General features: G+C 39.1%; 1 pseudogene; it reads right to left on the reverse strand.

Annotated features, from left to right (window-relative positions):
• Positions 1-4645: 4645 nt before the first annotated feature.
• Positions 4646-21441, reverse strand: LOC135709531 (uncharacterized; annotated as a pseudogene).
• Between the last annotated feature and the right edge of the window lie 213 nt (positions 21442-21654).

Genomic DNA, 21654 nt, shown 5'->3' on the forward strand with positions numbered 1-21654 from the left:
TTCCCAACGCAAGTAAGAGAGAAACATTAAATTAACGACGGAACAAAAAACCCCAATACAAATCCAACCATCAAAGTGATTCGTATAAACAACCAAATAACTGGCAAAATTTCCGAAGATTTGTCCCACAAAACAACTATAAACCGCAATGGCAAGGACCTTTTGCGCCAAACAACTTTAGGCCACAATTTCAGAATCCGGCACAGTCCAATTTTAGAACGATGTCATATCAGAATATCCAATCACGATTCCCAGCATTAACAAATATTAAACCCGACCCTTCAGGTCAAAAGCGACAGTCTTCAAACTCAGCCGTACCACAGAACCGTGCAAGTTAATAACCATGAATCTGAGGAAATACCTCACTGCTCAAATCAAAACTATGGCGATTATACGGAAGAGGAACCCGTACAACAGAGAGAAGATTGCTATAATGAAGAGACATCAGAAGAACATCTAAATTTTCATATTTTAGAGGGTCCACCCCAACCCGAATAACCAACAACCGCCTACCATTTATAGAAATGACAAATACAAAATTTGGCAAGCTCCGCTTCTTAATTGACACCGGAGCAAATAAAATTTATACTTCCCCGCGTCTGGTACCGCTCTCGAAGTAATTAAAAACAATTGTGGAAAACACCAAATCAATAGATACACACTGTTCAATCCATTTGCAAATTTTGATAAAACAATTCCTGTACAAAAGTTCTATCTGTTCAACTTTCACACTTACTTTCACGGGTTGATAGGGTACGAAACCCTACGGTCCATAAATTCCGTCATAGATACCGCTCACGATACACTAAAAATCGGAGAGGTAACGATTCCCTTGCTCAAAAAATACCCAGACCTAATCCATATAAATTCTAACGAAACTAAATCTATAGTCATTACTACATCGATAGATAATGGGAATTTCTATCTAGAACAAGAAGTTGAATTATTGAAAAAATTAAAATTCTCTCTGGACTGTACAATAGCTCTAACCATGAAACAAAATTATTGATTCACAATTACGATGATACTCCAAAGGAAATAAACATTTGCGACATGTTGAGCACCGAAGTCAGTAATTTTGAAGAGATCCTTCCTATAAATAACAACGAAGGCAAAAATAGATTCCTAGATGACCAACTTAGACTTGACCATCTGAATTCAGAAGAAAGATCCAAATTATTGAAAGTTGTTTCTAAATACCAAGATATTTTTTTATAATGATAACGGAAAACTGACCTTCACTAATGCTATCCACCATCCCTAATAAACTAATACCATAAACGAACTGTGACCCGAATAGGTAAACTATCCCACAAATGGTTTGGATGATAACCCGAACACGTCGTTAAGCTCTTTTTTATGGTTATTTTTATTAGGGATGGAATTGCAACTAGGGATGAACTTCCCGTTTATACCAAATCTTATCGTTACCCCTTCTGCCACAAAGAAGAGGAACGAAAACAAATCATGAAAATGCTTGACCAAGGCATCATTCGTCCTTCGAATAGCCCATGGTCATCCCCTGTATGGGTAGTGCCGAAGAAGTTGGACGCTTCCGGCCAAAGAAAATGGAGATTGGTAATCGATTACCGCAAGCTTAATGACAAAACTTTGGATAATCGATACCCAATACCCAACATCACTGACATCCTAGACAAACTAGGAAAATGTCAATACTTTACAACCCTAGATCTAGCCTCCGGTTTCCATCAAATCGAGGTTAGAAAAAAGGATATTAATAAGACGGCATTCAATGTCGAAGGAGGGCACTATGAATTCGCCAGAATGCCCTTTGGGCTAAAAAACGCACCCGCCACGTTCCAAAGAGTGATGGATAATGTCCTCAGGGAGCATATTGGCGTGATCTGTCTGGTGTGTATGGATGATATCATCATCTTTTTCACCAGCCTACAGGAACATTTGGTGAACCTCACGAAAATTCTAGAAACCCTTCGCAAATTCAATCTTAAAATACAGATTGATAAATGTAAATTCCTCCAGAAAGAGGCAGCATTTCTCGGACACGTGGTTACTCCCGAAGGAGTTAAACCAAATCCGGAAAAAATAAAGGCGATACAAGAATGGCCTCTGCCAAAGAACGAAAAGGAACTCAAAGGCTTCCTTGGGATTATTGGTTATTACAGAAAATTTGTCAGGGACTTTGCAAAAATAGCAAAGCCTCTTACACAACAACTAAGTAAGGGAGAAACGATTAATCATACCCCCGATTTCATTTCTGCCTTTAATCGTTGCAAAAATATCCTGACCACGTGCTACAATACCCTGATTTCTCGAAGGGATTTATACTTACAACAGACGCTTCAAACTACGCACTGGGCGCAGTCTTGTCACAATGTCCAATTGGACAGGACAAACCTATAGCCTTCGCATCACGCACTTTGACAAAAAGCGAGGAAAAATACTCTGCAATAGAGAAGGAACTCCTAGCTATTGACTGGGCGTGTAAATATTTCAGGCCATATCTCTTCGGCCGTAAATTCACTTTATACACAGACCATAAACCACTAACCTATGCCCTAAACTTGAAAACTTCCAACGATAGACTCATACGAATGAAACTACGTTTGGAGCAATTTGATTACGAAATTCAATACAGACCGGGCAAACAAAACGTGGTGGCTGACGGACTATCCCGAATTGCCAGGTAAATGCTAATGAACAGGAATCATCTTCTTCGTCAGATTCCGACAATGAAACTGTACATTCAGCCGAATCTGATAATGGAGATTTAATTCAAATGACTGAGAAATCTCTTAATCAGTTTAAACATCAGATCCTTATTATAAAGGGGGACAAAAACCATGATACTTTTCAACAAATATTTCCAGGCATATACAGAAGGACCATGACCAGAATATCATTCGGCGTACCCGTGGCAGTGAGAGTATTTCGAGAATTCATCCATCCCAAGAGGATGAACGGTATTCTTTGTCCTGAAGAATGGTTAAATATTCTTCAAATAACATATAAAAATCATTTTTCACGCAATAAAGTTTTCAAAATTAAATTAACACAAACACTTTTACAGGGCGTCCCAGTAGAAGAAGACCAAGACAGAATAATTGAGGAAACGCACAGCCGAGCCCATCGGGGAATTGAGGATAACTATCGGATAATCTCCAAGGAATTCTACTTTCCCAAGATGAAGAATAAGGTAACCTCTTTCGTTAATCTCTGTCTTATTTGTTTGGAAAACAAATACGAACGAAACCCTTATCGTGTTAAGTTCGAATATACCCCAACCCCAAGCAAACCACTAGATATTTTTCATGTGGATATATTTATATCCAGCCCGAATCTTTTTATTTCTGGTATAGACAAATTGTCGCGTTACGATAAACTTATTCCAGTAAAATCCCGTTCTATTCCAGATATAAAAAGGGGTATCATAAAATTACTCACAACGCATGGTACAACAAAAATGATAGTGTGCGACAATGAAGTCACTCTAAAATCAATAGAACTACGTGGTCTTCTTCAAAGAATTAACGTTGAAATTTATTATACGCCTTCAGACAATAGTGAGGTGAATGGAATCGTAGAACGGTGGTTTCATTCAACTCTAAGCGAAATTTTTAGATGCATTAAACCAAAATACCCCGATTTGACAAACAAAGAGATATATAAGATTGCTACTTCATTGTACAACACAACCACCCATTCTGCGACGAAAAATAAAGCCTATTGACGTATATTTTTGAATTAAGGAGGGAGAGGAAAGACCTCTAAATCTCCAGAGAATACTGGACAATAGGAATGAGATTTTTGACGAAATTGTTCAAAATTTGGAAACAAATCAGAAAAAGCTTATTAAAAAACATAATAAGAACAGGGAAAATGAACCAGTAGGTGATCAAATTTACATAAAACTTCAGGCATCCCCAATAAAAAGAAACAAAAATTTAGAAAACAAATTGTTAAGGACAATAGGAAGAAAACTGTCATCGATCGTAGGAACATCAAATTGCACAAAACAAAATTGAAAAGAAAACGCAAGGCCTAAAAGAAAATTTCTGCCTTGACAAAATCATTATAAACTAACAAAACTAACTAAACTAACACACTAATTTTTAACGGCGCCGACTGGGATTGAACCCAGGCCTGTTGGGGTGAGAGGCTTACCACTACACCACCAGCGCCGCTTTATTAAAAATCTTGAAAATGTACTTTTGCTATTGAAGTTTTACAGGTTTTTTTTCCATTTTGAAAATTTTAAAAGATCCAAAATGGCCGATGTTTAGCAAGAATGTGACCATTGGCCCATAACAAACATTTATGCAAAGTGTCATGTAAATCGGAGAAGGTCGAGTTTTTCTAAATTGTCATTTGGCGTGGAACTGGTCCATAACCGAGTAAAGAAGTGACACCAGCATCACTCGTTACGGTTGTCGCCCGGTCATGAGACATGAGTGTTCCAGAAATTCAAACAGGTCCATGCTAAAGTCCGACAGTAAAAGTATAGACGACTGAAACCAGAAAACAGAAAAAAATGTTCCAATCAAGCAAAGCAGTGCATTTTGACAGTGCGATTGGAACAGCTTTTGACAGACGTCCATACTTTTACCACAACCAAGCAGACATAACACTTTTAAAATGTTCATCGAAATAGCTTTTAACGGTCAACTGAAATGTTTCTTAGTTGGTAGTACCACCACCTGTGGCGCGCATAATCAATTCCCTTGCGTTTGACGTTTACACACTACAGCGTTGAGTGTATTGCCCAGTGTATACGACAGATGTCGGTAGTGTTTTAGCGACGATGTTTTACAATGAGAAATGTTCAATGTGTTGTGTATGTTTGTTTGTGGTTTTACTTTAGCCCATACAATTGCAGAGAGATTGTGAAATTGTAAATCGGCCTAAACCATTTAATTCTTCAGAGACCTTTCACCGCTGCGCACTTTCTCTCGTTCCGAATAAGCTATCTCGAAGACAGCTCGTTTCAACTCTACTGGATTCCCACTATGCATACTGTAAGCTTGGTCAAGTTTAGAGCTCAGCTCCGACGCCAATTTTTTCGGATGACGACCACAGTGAACAGATCGTTGGGTTCCCAGTTGTTGCCGTATTTCTTCACTCTTGGGACAAACAAGTACGTTGATCGGATCATGAATGCTGAAACCACTTTCCAGTATTGCTCGATGGTTTTTAAGGCTCTGGTGGATCAGGTGATGCTCCTGCGTTTGATCCGTAGTGGCATGATCCATTGTGTCCGAATCACGCCTAATTTTGTCTCCGAGAATCTTTTCATATCCTTCGAACCGCTTGTTGTACTTGCCAACGCGTTTATCAAGAATTGATTGTCGCCGTTGGTCCATGCCGCCGCTGAAAATCCTATTTGGAGCTATCCGTTTCAAATGGGCACGTTTTTCAAACATGTGCTCTGCCTTCCTTGGGTTGGCCTTGATATGTTCCATATGTTACCATCTTATCCCCCAGATCTGACGCATTGTTGACCTGTAACGATTCGCGCTGAGCTGGACTTAGCTGGGCCACGATTGCATCCAGAGCACAGGAATTTTTTCCCGAAGGAGTCACCGGGACGTTGGGATCCAACGGACAAAAGTGTCCCATGGGATGTTCATTAGACGGGGTGAAATGCTTGAATGCTATTGGTTTGCCCGGCAATTTACTTCCTACGATATACTTCAAGTTGCCCTTTTCGTCATATACGTAGACTGGAGCATTCACTACACCCGCCGAAAGAGCCAAGCTTGTGGTGTCATGCAGATGTCCATCCTTGGTGATGATGTCAATCATCTGCTTGGATTCAGTACCAGGTTCTTTAGGTTCAGGTTTTGGGTCATGGATTTCGGCTGCATTGGCCAAGGCATTTGATTCGCTCCTGAGATCTCGCTCAGTCTTAATCTCATTCCGAAGCTTAGCGACTGAATCTTCCATACTGTGGAACAGTCCGTTGGTCACATTTGCAGTTACTCGGCTTACAGCTGGATTTACAATATTCTCTTTGATTGAAGCAGTCAGTTTTCCCGTAATCGTACCCTTGAAAGCACTAGCAAGAGTTCTCGGAGTAGAGCCCTCTCGGTACGTTGATCGTAGCTTCACTGCAGCTTGAGCTGGTGCCTTTGAGCTGTAGACTGTATCTTCCTTAATTTCCTGAACTTTAATGTCTGAACTATCGCAGTCGGCATCAGGAGCCTGACCAACCTCTTTAGCCGATAATTGATCACGATCTGCTTGGTTGATTTTGGCAGTCGATTGAGCGTTATGGCTGGAAGTTTCGCTAGACGAATCAACTACCGCTTCATTGATTTTCTTCTCCTGATCGCGCACCACCTTGTTAAATTTCGTAATGAAATTTTCCGTGTATGTCATTAGTTTATGCATACATTTTCCCACTCCAACGACATCCATGATATCGTCAGCATAAGGAATTGATCCAACAGCCACCCCTTTTGCAATATTTTTGAACATATCAATGCACTGATTGATGTCTTTATCTTTCAATAGCTTCATACCTTCTTTTATGAACAGCTGTTTCCAGTAGCTTGAACCGGTACGTTCATCTTCTTCCAAGGCCTTCACAACCAAAGCATTTTCCGAAAGTGCTCTTATGAGAGCATCATTCACACAGGCACTGATTTTATCTTCAAGATTTTTCATGAACAGCTGATCAGTGCAGTATTTTCCTGCCTCGTTCAAACATTCCTTTACGACTCCTTTCCCCAACGCGAGTCCTACTTCTTTGATGGCCAACTGTACACCCCCTTTCGGACCAACAATTCTTTTGCCGACATCATAGCATGTTCTCGAAATGTCCTTAAAACCGGACTTGAAAGTATTACATACCCCCTTTCCTGCTTGTTTGATTGTTCCTAACCCCAGAGTTCCGGCTTCCTTAGCAGATTTGATGGTCTGTTTTATAGAAGCGATTCCAGCGCAAACGATGGAAATAGCGATGCTGATCACTTTCTGAGTTGCCCAGGCAACCCAGCTAAACGTTCCTTTGATGGCAGCTGTGGCGGCCACGATCAGATCTGCTACGCCCTCTGCAATGAGACCCGATCCTAAGGAGCCTCCAGTATACATTACTATGAGACATCCATCGGCAATTTGGGCGATGCCAATAAGTGCAACCGCTATGATGCTACCCCATGGCCTCGGAAGCTTCTCTTCGACATTGTTGTTGTTCTTCTGAGCAGTCTCTATGACTTCACAGGCCTGCGCAATGAAATCTTCCTGTTGACTGAGAACATCCAACTGATGTTGCACGTGTTGAGATGTTTGCTCTAGGCAGGCATGCTGTGCAATCAATGTATTGAAGGTCAACAGGTTTGGACGGTATACCGACTTGATCAGATCTCTTGCCTTCTTCAACTCGCGTAATGCTTCTTGTTGCTTGTATCCACTGTTCTCGGTATAGGAAAGAAGAGCTCGAGCCTTGTTAAATCGTGCATTCACAGAGAAAACAGGATCTAGTAGAATGGCTCGATCAAAACATATAACCGCTTCTTCGAGCTTCCTCGCATCCAATTCTTCATTCCCTTTGAGCACGTAAAAGAAGGGATTCTGAACAAGCTTATCGTTCTTGGCTCGGTGATTAAGATCTTGTTCGAATTCACCCCTGAACATAGTGGTGGCTTCTTCAGTCGATATCTTGGCATCGTCGAAATGTTTGCTTTTCAACCAAAGGCCCCAGGCTTCTTCAATTGCTTTTCTCTCGAATGAACCCCACTTGTATCGTAAGGCCAGGTTGCTACATTTTGGTTTGTATTTTTCACCCCTTTTGAATTCATTTAGCATTTCTGAGGGTACCGTTGATGAAAGTTTGGAGCAAAACTGACTCAATACGTTCTGGGTGTAACGCTTCCGGAATGCAGGCAACTCGATAGCCACCTGCTCAGCAGCTTTATCTTGCAGCTCTCGTAGGTCCTTTACGTTCAATTTGCCATGCTGTTCCTTAGAAAGCCTGTTCAAAGCTGCTTGCTCGAATTCTTTTTGTGTAGCTTCAGACCATTCAGCAGCCTTTTCGGTAATTTTCCTGGTATTTAGATGGTACGCTGAATAATCAGCCCAATTGGCCTCGAGCAGATCCCATACGTGCGCTTTCCTCGTATCGTCCATACTGGGAAGGAGTTCATTTTCCAACAAGCAAAACCGATTGAAGAGACTGTCCTGAACGAGCATCTTCTTGGCATCATCTATGGCTGTGTGCGTCGCCTGAGTCTCATGCACCTGTCGGATCTTCTTTAGTACCTCCATGGACGTATTGCTACCATCGTGTACAATTAACTGAGCCATGCCTCGTTTACCTTCGCGAGCCGTACGACCAACGTTCTGCATTTCGACGGGAAACTCTCCGGCAGAAACGCTACCAACACGCACATTCCTCCGTTCTTTTCAACATCTTTCGACGTCTTGAAATCCGTTCCACGACCTGCAATGTTGGTAGCAATGATGATCTCACCCGAGTTGATCGTGTCCTTTTCGAAACATGCCTCCTCTCCTGTATAGATGAAGATTTTTTTGGAATCGTACACATTCTTCAGCATATTGGAAAGATGCCGAACCTGATTGATGTATTTGCAAATGACCAGAGCTCCACGGCCATTCTCAGCGTGGTACACTGCGTTCTCCTTTAGGCTTTGGAACCATCTACCTAGATTTGATAGAACCAATGGTGCGAGTTTCTTGCATCGGTAACCTGAGTCTTCATTGTTGGCGATGTCTATGCTCTTATATGGTGGAATCACAACCATGTCTGTGCCATACATTTCTTGCAAGAAGCCCTGTGTAGATTCTTCACCAAGAGTTCCCGTCAATCCGTAGATATTGGAACCGTATCGCTGGAAGAAGCTAACGTTAGAGATGAAATTCGTTGATATCCCTTCCGGATCCATTTTCAACCCTTCCTTCATCTGCAAGAACTGCGTCAAGCCATCGCTCCACACCATATTTGTCTGGAGATCACCGGTTTCATTAAAATTCACTGGCACAATTTTCCCGTGCACTACAGTATAGTGAGCATTTCGCTTGTAAGCCCATTCAGCCAGTATGGCGGTCTTTACCCAGATGCAAATCTGATTCAAAGCGAAGTCCCTCAAATGTTCCGGAATATCAACGACTGGATCTCGGTAATTCCACGGAAGCTCGATCAGCTTCTTGCGCATCTTCTCCATCAACTCATCCGTACCATTTCTGTCTTTCTTAGAAATCTGTTCCTCCTTTTCCAGAATTTGTAGATTCAGTTCTTGATAGGCGTCGTATTCATCCCGTTCAGAATCCGTTAACTTTCGAAGCAATTTTCGCAAATGATCCTCGGTATGTTCCGATATAAACTGCTTCTTATCATCCACTTCGATACTCACAACCTCCAAATCTTCCCCAGAGTACAGTTTAATCTGCTGTCCAATTGCTTCAAAGTCCTCCGCGATGAAATGCACCTTCCCATTGACCGAAACCATGTGATTGTTGATGTTGTGAATGTGCTTCCAAATGACGGCCAACGGTACCTCTAGATGAGTCATTCCAGGATTCTCATCTGCTAAACGGACACTATGATTTCGGCTGTTAAACAACATACTGTCCACTTCGTCCACTATGATTACTTGAAACTTACGACTTCCACTACAATCGTTCCCCAAGAACTCTGAACGGAGAATGTCTCCTTGGAAATCTGATGCAGTTCCGTAGACAACATCACAGCTATAGACAACTTTTTTCACTTGATCCGGGCTGTTTTCATCCACCGTTAGGCCAAACGCTGCGAAGAATGGTCGTTGCTTTTTCACTTCAGGAATCGACAACTCCGTAGACGTTGTAACAATATCGACATTCACACCCTTCAACGCGTGTATCACATCCAGCATTGCGACAATAATGAACTTACCTTCACCGGTGTTGATCTGAGCAAGACGACCTTGACCTTCATCTGGGTTCGCCAACATCAACAACGACAGAATCTGTGTTGCTCTTGGGAAGAACTTGTGGCGAAGTTCAACGGCACGGCTGACGACTGCTATCTTCTCTACCAGCGATACCTGATTCGGACTGAATTTGACAAAACGTGCCCAATGCCGTATTTCCTTTTCCTTCCACTCCGAAACGGGTTTTCGGGTGAGTTTTTGAAGTGCTTCACTGTTGGTTGCCATTATGATGGAGCATACACTGTTGAATTCAGTAAACTGCGAAGAATTGAACGAAAGCGCAGCTCTAGAATACGCCAGTTTAACTAAGTTGAACTTGTTTTTCAAATTATTTTTATTAGTTTGCTCGATTAACTCATCTACGCTGTATTCATAGCTTTTACCGAAAATGGAAGAAATTATAATCTTATCAATTTGGCCAATCCATTTTTCGGGGTTCTTTTCTACCTTAATAGCAGTGAAAACATGATCCCAAATGTCTGATGTGGTTTGATATGTCAGGATGTGCTTGAAGCGCCCATACTCCGTTGCGCATCCATGTTTCACTCCCGTGTTGAAGTGCCCAACGTAGAGCAACAACTCGCGTGGTCTTTCTTTCTCCGTAAAATGAAAGACAGTGCAATTCCATTTCTACTGTATGGAAAAAGCTTTTTGATGAATCAGTTATCCTGAGGTTGGAACTGTGCTCGTCCGCACCTAGCAAACCTCGGATAATAAACTCATCAGTACAACTGCCCCGATTCTTTATTATTCGAAACCTTTTATACATGAATTTGTTACTTAAACTCTACACAATAGTTTTTCTCCAGTATGTACATATAAAGCGAGACAGATAGTTTTTCTCTTGGAAAGTCGGTGTCTGTTTTTTTTAACAAGAATTAATGCTCCTCGCGGTAGGAACGGCTATGTATGATGCTTACTCACCAATGTTTACTTTGACCTTTCTCGAAGCACCTAGTTAAGCCAGCGCGCATCGCTGACGACGCGGTAGCAACTGTTTATAAACAACTGACCCTGGAAATGTGTGACATTGTCACTGCTGCTGTTAAGTTGTGTATTTTCTCGTACCGTATGGGGGTCTATTACTGGTTAATTTCTTATTCAGATTGATATTGGAATTTGAGGCTTTTGCATCCCCTCTTACTTAACCAGCTTGAGAATAATATCGAAGAGATTCTTCTCAAGGATATGCGCTGGTAACTATTCTATATTTGCTAAATTTTTAACTGAATCTTCGTTTTATGGTTCTTACTCCTACTGTGCCTTTCTTAAGACCCTACTTAAACATATTCAGTCGTTCATACTTTAACTAAATTTTGTCATTTGGCTAAATCATCTGTGTTAACAAGTTTTATCACGCGTTTTGCTGATATGAAAATTTGCCTAACTGACTTACGTTAATTATGCGTTTAGTTGAGTTATACCATTCTTGTTGCAATTGATATTTAATGTTAACATTGTATAGAACTATTACGAATAATTCACTATAAGGAGTGATGTTAGAATTTGGGGTTGTTGCATCCCCCCTTACTTACTGAGCTTGAGAATCATTTTTCAAAAATTATTATCAATAAGCTTGAGTTGGTAATCTTCCATTTGAAAATTTCGTGCTTTCTTGTTGTCATATTTCTCCTAACCTTAGGGTGATCCTCAATTGTACCTTTCGTAAAAGCTCCTTCATTTCTGCTCGTTCATCCATGCAATTGAAAGCTGTTCCTGACTCGTCATTTGGTTGATATCAAATATCAGGTGTGGGTGAACATATCTGCCATTCCCCGCCATCTATGATTCGTTGTTTGCCGCATTCAGGTTACTCTTCATCGTCTTTCATATCTATGTCTTGTACTGATCGCATCTCGTCATTATGTATGTTTCTGTTGGAAACTTTTTTAGTGCTTATTAGAACTTCAACTTTCTCTATGGTGTAGTATAATTCCACATCTTTTTTTTTGATTTTCGTTATAAGATGTAAACTTGTTTTGGATTTTATCCACGACTGTTTTCTATCTGAGTTTATATATGCAGCTAGTCAATATATTGTTTGTGCCATACCATGCGTTAGTTGTGTACTTGCTTGTGCTTCATTGCCATTTTTGAGTTTGATGTTTAATGATGTCATATCAAACGTTACGTTGTATGTTCTGTAGTTTTATGATGATGTTTGCGAAACCGTTGCTGAAGTAGCTTGTCTTTTTAGATGCTGTGTGATGAGCTTATGCCGAAGATTGCCTGTTCCTTATACTTTTTCCGATGATCCTACCCAACAACGTCAATCTTCAATCTTCCGCATGATTTGTCTTTCGATTGTCATCTAGCCATTTTGAATGTGACTCTTCCTTCGCTGTTGACCGTCTCTGAAATTCGCCACCTGGTACATCCAAGGATATTCAAAATCGATTTTCCCTTTTTCACTGTATCATCAATAATTTTCTTTTAGATGATTTTTTTTTTCAATTTCACTCTAAAACATTCATTAAACTATAACTTTGGTATATTCAAATTATTTTCTACTCATCTTTTGAATCAGCTATAATTATTTTTTTTAACTTGGTTTACATACTTTGATATCATTGACATGATATGATTAATAATATTCTTCGTTAGTTGCTTGCTGCTCTTATTTTTTCAATTTCATATTTTCATCTACACAATAAATAATCAGTATACTATCTATTTGCAGCAAACAAATTCAGAATTAATTACTTTAACTGAACATTCTGATTGTCGATATTACACTTCTTGTTTTACTCTTAACTTTGTTCCTTTGTGTCATACTTCTTATACTGATATCTTTCATCATGTTTTGCTTGTATTTTTATTTTATTACCCTACTTTTTCTCTTACTTCGTTTAACTCTTTTTGTTTGTAGTTGTAACTCACCAATTAATCAAAGCATCTGAATGGCTACGTCATGAAATTGCAGCAAGTACTCTCTTTCTCCTAATGAGGTTTAAAACGGCACGTATCTGTAATTCGATTCATTTATGCTCGGTTCCAGGTTCCTCTGGCCATACGTTTATGTTTTTATTTAGTCAATTCAATTAATGTCTTGTAAGTGGCCAAATTGCTGCAAGTGCTCGTCTTCGCTAATTGAGAGGAAACGGTGGGTATCTGTAAGTAAACTTAAATTTCAGTAAGACTCATTCATAAATTCTCGGGCATTCTTGATTCCAAATGCCATTGTCCAATTGTTCATCTCCACATCTGTAACGGTCTGTAAAAAGTAAAACGGCCTTTAATAAATTGTCAACCATAACATCATTCACGACTCTGGGATCATTTACAGTATATTAATTCTGTGTTTTGACGGTATTTTCCGTTCAAAATTGTTTTGTATTCAATCTCGCTGTGAGATTCTAGTGCACAGTTAGTCCAAAGCGCTTAGGTACAATATTCTTGTCCACTTTGATCTTGTTTTTCACCGTTTTTTTTCATCATTGTCATAAGTATTATTTTTCAATGTGTTAATTTTTTTTTTTATGAAATTATTGCATGAATCTGAAACTGTTTTTCAGTAATTTAACCCATATTGTGTGCTGTAATGTCAATCCTTTGCTCTTCGATCCATTCAAAATCGTACTGCAAAATATTTTGCTCTTTTTTTATGAATACATTTGTTTTATTAGCTGAATCATTCAATTACTGCATGCATTACATATAGGTCGAATTTTTTTGTATCTCTTTAAAATGTTTTCATCACTAATTATATTAGAAAATACTGTTTACAATTATTAACTATATATATTTTTTACCTTTTTTTCATTTTCTTGAAACTTTATCTGAAGCTTCGCTCTTATGTTTCAATCTCCATATGTGTATGTTTTGAACATTTTGTTCAATCTCTTATTAATCCCAATTGAAATTTAATATATACTTTTTCTTTACAATCTTCAATGGTCTCTTATCATTTTGGTAATTCCATATATTCATTTTCAAATAACAATGCTTAATTTTACATACATATACCCCGGGGTCATTATCATTTAGTCAATAATATCCATTCGATTTTTATTCTTATTATTTATTTATATTACTATTCAATTTAATCATCATCATATACATCATTCGTTCCGGGAACGTCTTCCCTTGTCTAACGCACTCTCTCACAAACATTCCATGTATCTCTCTTATACATTAGCTACAGTTTATCACTTCTTTTTTTTCACTTCACTAATATTTTTATTATTTGCTCGCAGTATTCTTTCCATTTTCATAGCCATCTCCTGGAGTAACATCCAAATTTTAATTGTTATTTTAATATGTGTGTCTCTCTATTCTTAATTATAATATAAATATTATGTACATAATAATCGATAAATAAATAATTATTTATCGGTACTGACGAATTTGTTCCGCGTACTTTTCATTGTTCATTGATTAATCATTGTATCGCCCCGTAACGTGGGTAGATCACCTTTTCGTGGTACGTTACGGGATGTAAGATCTACCACCGATTCCTAGTCTTGACTACTTCAAACTAGGGGAACAGGATTTTACAGTAATCAAAGGAACACATCTTAGTCCTTGTTACTTTTTATGCCTTGTTGATAGTGATAAGTCCTCGGGTTGCGTGGACCGAGGATGATCTTGAAACAAGGAAAAAATGAGTTAGTTAGTCTTCACCTATGTGATTCCTAATCTTCTATTCGTTGTTTCCTAGTTTGAAGTGGTTAAGACTAGGGTTCTGATGCATGGTCATTATCGGTGTCATGTCTTGTTTTTTTTTTGCTAAGGAATCCAATTTTGACTGACAAAGGGGCGCGCCTTTGGAGGGTGTTTCAACACTCCGAAGGGTATAAATAGCGGGACCTTTCAATTAGAATCGATTCCTTGCGATAAAGGCAAGAATGACAACTGTATCAAAACCGAATACTTCATCATTTCTCAATAGTGATGGAGTAATACGACATGCACTAAACTAAGGACACGGGATATACTACAATAGATCAAATTACTGGTCGCAGTGGTTTTATGTCCCGAACAGAGGAAAAAAAAATCATTGTATCGCTTTATACGATTGACGTGGATTTTTTCTAATTTCTTCCCATTCTGTATTACCACGGTTTGTTCGCTAGGAATTTCCATTACTGTGTATGGGCTACGCCACATACCCTGTAATTTCTGTCCTACCCCCATAGGGTTTGATTGCACTAAAACTAAATCTCCCCACATTGGTTGCCATTGATTTGAATTTTTGTCATATTGAACCTTCCGCTTTTCTTTTGATATTTTCAAGTTTTCTCTTGCGTTATAATGAATGTTGCTCAAAATACTCTTCATTTCACCAACGTAATCATGATAGTCCATTGTGGAATTACATTTTTTGTATATGGATGTAGGAATTTTCGCCTTTCGTCCATACAATAATTCAAATGGGGTGTAGTTTGTTGAAGAGTTAATTGTTGTATTGTATTCAAAGTTGAAGTATGGTATTAATTGGTCCCATGTTCTTTGATTCCCTCCAACAAATTGTCTTAAATAGGTTTTTAACTCTCTGTTTGAACGTTCCACTAAATTCGCCTGTGGATGGTATGCACTTGTGTTGATTTTTTTAATTTTCAAAATTTTACATATGTTTTTCATGAGGTTACTCATGAAGTTCGCACCTTGATCTGTCACTATTTCTTTTGGACACCCGAATTTACAGATCACATTTTCGACAAAAGTTCTTGCTACTGTTTGTGCTTCCTGATTTTCCATACATGCAACAATTAAATATCTGGTTAAGTCATCTTGAACGACTAATCCGTATTTATTACCCCATTCCGATTCGGGTAAAACAACGATATCCATAAATAATTTTTCAAACGGCTCTGTAGCTGTTGTAGTAATTTTCATTGGAATTTTGTTGGACTTGCAAATTTTGTTTTTCTGACACGAATCGCATTTTTTTACATAATCTTCAATGTCTCGTCTCATATTTTTCCATGTAAAAAGAGATCCAACTCTCTTTCGCATACGTTTTGCTCCTACATGTCCACCTAGGGGTGCGTCATGAAATTCTCGTAAAATTGTTTCGATTTCTTCACCCTCTATTTGGATACGTTCAGAGTCTGCATTGTACAAAGAAATTTTCGTATCAAATTTCAATGATATGAATTGTATCATTTGTAATACTTCAAACTGTTTTATTTTGCAAAATGATAATATATGGACATGTTTTGCTTGCTTTAGATAGTCAGGACCTTCCATAAAGCTTCTATTGAGTTTCTTTAGGAAACTTTTACCATTGAGCAAAGAGTTATTTTTCCCCTCGATAATCAATCCTGCAATCTTTTCGTTTGGTATATTTATAATTCCATTTTTATCATAATCCTTCAACCAAATTACACAGAGTTGAAATTTCCTTGTAGGCTGATCTACTATTTAATATAACTAATGTAGCATCTGCTGAGTCATTAGTTAGTTGCCCTGAAATCATAAGATCATCTGTGTTTACTAATGATTGCTCTACGCTTGCTTTAAAATCATTGTATAAGTTGTGGTTATCATCTTTCTTTGTGGTATTTTCATTGTCCCTTATATCCATGTTTACTAATTCATTAAAAACTGAGTCCCTTTGAGGTTGGTAAGTTCTCAAATTCTGGTCAGTGGAATCGCTTGATGGCTTGTTGTTTATTTTTGTTTGGGTAGTCTGCCATGCCTCTACGGTATAAAGGAGTGAGATACCTTGACATCTCAAAAAACCATGATCCGCAGTGCGCATCGAAGCGTGACTCTGATAAAGAAAAACAATCTGTCTCGCTTTATATGTTACGTTACGTTACGGGATGAAAAACTATTGTGTAGAGTTTAAGTAACAAATTCATGTATAAAAGGTTTCGAATAATAAAGAATCGGGGCAGTTGTTCTGATGAGTTTATTATCCGAGGTTTGCTAGGTGCGGACGGGCACAGTTCCAACCTCAGGATAACTGATTCATCAAAGAGCTTTTTCCATACAGTAGAAATGGAATTGCACTGTCTTTCATTTTACGGAGAAAGAAAGACCACGCGAGTTGTTGCTCTACGTTGGGCACTTCAACACGGGAGTGAAACATGGATGCGCAACGGAGTATGGGCGCTTCATCTGGTGACAGTGGAAACTAAACCGCTATTTTCAAGTGTTGGAACGCCAAAATTTCGACTGGCTAAAATCAGTAAGTGTTAAAAAAACCAAAAAGTGACTTTGATTAAATTACAAAAAAATTGATTGATATTGGATTTTGAGGCCTTTGCAGTCCTCTAAGATTGTTGCAAACTTTGACATATTTGGTTCCAAAAGGTTCTTGTTTCTGTCAATAAAATTTTGAATTCTATTAGCTTTTTCTTTCCTCAAAAGATGTCCTAGCTTTGCATCTACATCACGGGCGACCTGGGGGGAAAGTTCGTAAATTTTTTGAACCAAAATTTGGTACCTGAGCTCCTGAATCCAAGCCGTTGCACAATCTTCTTCGTTCTGAATCTGGTTGATGATGTTCATCACTACTGGATGAACAACATTCTCATTTTTTACTTTATGAAGCAAGTCGCAAATTGCTGTTTGGTTTCGTTCTTCAACAATGGCATTAAGAAACTGTTGAATCATCAAACTGTTCCATGGCATGTTCACGAGCAGTTCAACCAATGCGTCAAAAGTTTCTTCATCACAAGTCCAACGCACCAGTCTTCGCCTGATCCAGCAACGTTTCAGTTTGCGATACCAAAAGATCTGCTCTTCACAGATTATATTCAGTCCTTCGGATTTCAAACCAAGAACCATGTCCAAAATATCATTGATATGTAGCAGAGTTAATCCATGAGTCAACTGCTTCGTTCGAAGTGAGTACAAGAGTTTCTGGCGATCTTGCCACTCAAATGGCTCCCTCACATCTAACCAATAATTTTTGAAGACTTCAAGTAAAACCTCATCCACGATTCCCTCTGGGTACACAATAAGTTCGAATATTAAGCTTTGCTCAATCCATCTTATCACCGGATAGCGTTTCACAACTCGAGTCTGTAGTTTACCTCCTCGATGAACGTACTCCAATAGTTGCTGCTGAAGTACAACGTCCACTTTGTTTAAATTTCTTCTTACGGCTCTCGACAGTTGCAAAAATGCTTTATTCTCAACGGATTTTGAAATACCTTGATGTCTGGATTCTTTTCGCAATTGTTTGTGATGATTTCGTCTTGCTAGACGTTCCAGTTGCTTTTCAGATTTCTTCACTTCTTCATCGAAAATTTCGGCACCATCCTTGCGATTATTTTCCTTGTCTACCGCTCGTTTGATTAAGCGCCCAAAGTCTTCCGACATGTTATTTTGCAATCTATTCAATAGTGCCTCGATTAGCTTAGAAGAATTTGCTTGAACTATTTCAATCTGTTTGTACCAGGACTCCGAGATTGCGCGGTCACTGTAGGAGTCATCGATTAACTCCAGTGACGATGTATTCAATGCTTCGAATAATAACCGCAAATCAATCACTTTGGCCTCGGGTAACAGATTCCCATAATCTGTCTCCGTAGTGTTAATAGGACCTTCTTGTTGAATGGAGTGTGTTTCATTATGATTTACCTCATTGCATGGCTCTTCAGCCTCCTCTTCGCTAACGTAATCGATTTCGTCATCCCGTATAGCACTTGTTTGTTCCAAGGCCTCCTGAAGCTTGGACTTGATTACTTCTTTCTCCTCTTTTTCTTGTGCAATGCGTAGTTCCCTTTCTTCCTGCTCCCGCTTCAAGCGCTCTTGTTTTTCTCGTTTATCTTGTTCCCGTTGTTCTCGTAATCGTTCCTGCCGCCGTTCGAGTGCTTCTCTCTTACGTTGCAGCCCTTGCTGTTCTTCCTGCTCCTGTCGTATGCGCTCCTGGCGGTCCAGTTCCTGTTGTGCTCGCCGTATACGTTCTTCACGCTCTTCCTGCTCGCGTCGTTGGGCAGCTTGGCGGGAGGAACAATTGTGGTCCAACCGGTGGCTACAGTAATCGTAACATGTACCGTTTGGACACGAATAGTCACACCGATCGCAGTAGTATGTGGCACACTTGGAACAACTGTGAAAAAATCCACCACCATAGAGGCCGATTTTTCCAATGAACAGAGCTTGTGAATTATTGATGGATAAAAATTGAACATGTGAACGCTGCATCGTGAGTCTCGTTCAGTCAAATCATGTATGGTACAAGAATGATCGAACACAACTGGAACATGCAGCAGCTGGTAACAACGAGGGACGGACGAATTTAAGATCGTTGCCTGGAAGCTATCCCCTTTTAATTGGAGAACTGCGCGGAATCCTTCCTTGGTTATTAACAATCTTGCTGGCGCATTCTGCATATTGGCCATTTTATTCTTTTCAGACGTTACTATTCATAGACTAGAAACTGCAATTATAAATCAGTAATGAAAATAAGTCGATGTTAGTCTACAGCTAAAACATGTTTTTATATTTAATATAACATTTAGTCATGCCGTGTTTTCTTTTAGTCGGAGTCAAAAAAAAAAAATCTCAAAAAAGTCGGAAAATCAAAATAAAAATTTCATTGAAAAAGTATTTAAAAAAAATGATTGAAAAAAAAACGAAAAAGTCGTAGAAGTCAAAAAAAAATCGACAAGTCGACAAAAATCATCGAAAAAATCAAAAAATAACCGAAAGTCAAAAACAAATTTTCATCGAAAAACTAAAAAAAAACTTCATAGATATCCAATCCAATTCTGCCTTTTGAAATTAAGTTTTAGCAACCCATAAGCTGATTGATGACAGTTGGTGATTCGAAGATAGCGCCATATATGAAAAAAAAATTACAATGAGTGCAATTCGACTAAACTTCCAACTAAACAGTTTTGATGGTCTCAGTCACTTTTTGCCAATACATTTCATTGGGTTCATAATAAACACCTTGGAACCCCAGAAAGCTTCACTTCTCATAAGAGTCTTTCCTGCTCACTAATGCACGTGTCACCTTCTTTTGCTTTTTACTGTTTAGCATTTTTAGCAATAATAAGCTCTCTTCAATGAGCAGCGCCGGTGGTGTAGTGGTAAGCGTGATTACCTCTCACCCCAGCAGGCCTGGGTTCAATCCCAGTCGGCGCCACCGGGATGTTCTGAGGCATAACATCTCTGATCACGCCTTCCTTCGGAAGGGAAGTAAAGCCGTTCGTCCCCGGTTCATGAGTTGTGATGGGTCGATAGGTAGGGTCCAGGTGTGGGAGCTGCCTCCCTGGCGTCGTACTACTCTATGTTTGTTTTGATTTGCTATGAAAGTTTGACAGATAAAATGAGGGGTTCGTCGATTTTCCTATGTTTCGAGGGGTCCCTCGATTAGCTTGGGACCGACGAGAATACCAGAGCTGTGCCAAAAAGTTGAGCACGTTTCTTCGGGACCTTCTAGTCTTAGAGTTACCTATATGGTTATATGCTCAAGTTATTAACGAAAGAGAAAGTTGACGAAGAGAATCGATCAATGTTACTTAGGACCTACTGAAATATTCAGCTTGTAATGGTTCTTTTTCTATTCTCCGGCTATGTTCCATTTGGTGAATTTTCACATAAATTGGACACTTCGAAGTCTGTCAGAAATAAGTCTGGTACAATAGCAGGTTTATTTGAAAATTTTCCATCTGTCAAATTTAATTAAAAATTCACCAAATGGAACACAGCCTAAAGGCCCAAGCGCAATGACAGCGGAAGCGGAAAAGCCCGATCTGAGTAAACCTACATGTCGGATTGAAAACTAGTAAGAATCAAATCGACTTCGGTTAGACATATATCCGCTTCCACCCACATTACTTTTGGGCCTTAAGAAACATGGTGGGCATGGCATTTTCACGCAAAAATTTAAACTTGGAGAGGAAGTCAATTAAGAGAATCTCTCTTGGATGCTTTGCAAGTTTCCTCTCTGTTTTGATTTATTTACACGTTCCATTGTGAGCTGCACTTATATATTTAATAGTACCAGCTCGTACCACTTATGTGATTCACCAAAGCATCGATGATTTTCAAAGTACTTGCTTGATGGTTGGCTTGATTTTTTAGAAACGTATTTATTGGAACTCAATTATTTCACCGATTGTGTAATGCGAAGTTGGCATCCTTCGATACAGATTTCACAACACACTATGATATTGCATTATCCTATCATTCAAAGACAACATCGCTTTCTCACTACATGTTGTCACAATTTTCGCGAAATATAATCCGATCCAATGTATACCATTGAGTTTTGCTATTAAAATTATTAAACTATATGGCTATTTTAAAAAATAAATTAAATGTGTCCACGAAAATATTACATGCCGTAAAGAAACACTTCTAGTTCAGATACAACGTTAGCCTCAAAAAATACTATAATGACATCATCAGTAGTGCATTCATGTATCTTACCCGTTTGATTGACCATCTCGCAATAGAATGTGGTCTTCCTCTTGGCAAAGACAGGCTCACTTTCGTCGCCCTGGGCTCAGCAGATGAAGCCTCCGCCGTGGGATCTGCACAAAATTATCCGGCAATTTTTGAATGAAATGTGGATATCTTTTGCACTACTAGTCACAAACAGCACACAACACTCCTTCGACTGGTGCCGTTTAACTTCGATCTGCTCGGTAGAATTTCTCAACGAGGCACTGCTAAGCATGGCAGCTCCCCATCCCCACCACCTCATACTAAATGGAGAGAGCAAACTCAGTGCACCCACCATGCGCAATCCATTAAAATGCCGGTGTAACGCCACTGCTCTCTCATTCTGTCGATCGTTGCTCGCTTTCTCAGTATTAGCTGATGTAATGCATCT

The sequence above is a fragment of the Ochlerotatus camptorhynchus genome, unplaced genomic scaffold, assembly GCF_037179485.1.
Source record: "Ochlerotatus camptorhynchus isolate MF236.1 unplaced genomic scaffold, CSIRO-AGI_Acam_v1.1 ptg000361l, whole genome shotgun sequence".
Lineage (NCBI taxonomy): Eukaryota > Metazoa > Arthropoda > Insecta > Diptera > Culicidae > Ochlerotatus > Ochlerotatus camptorhynchus.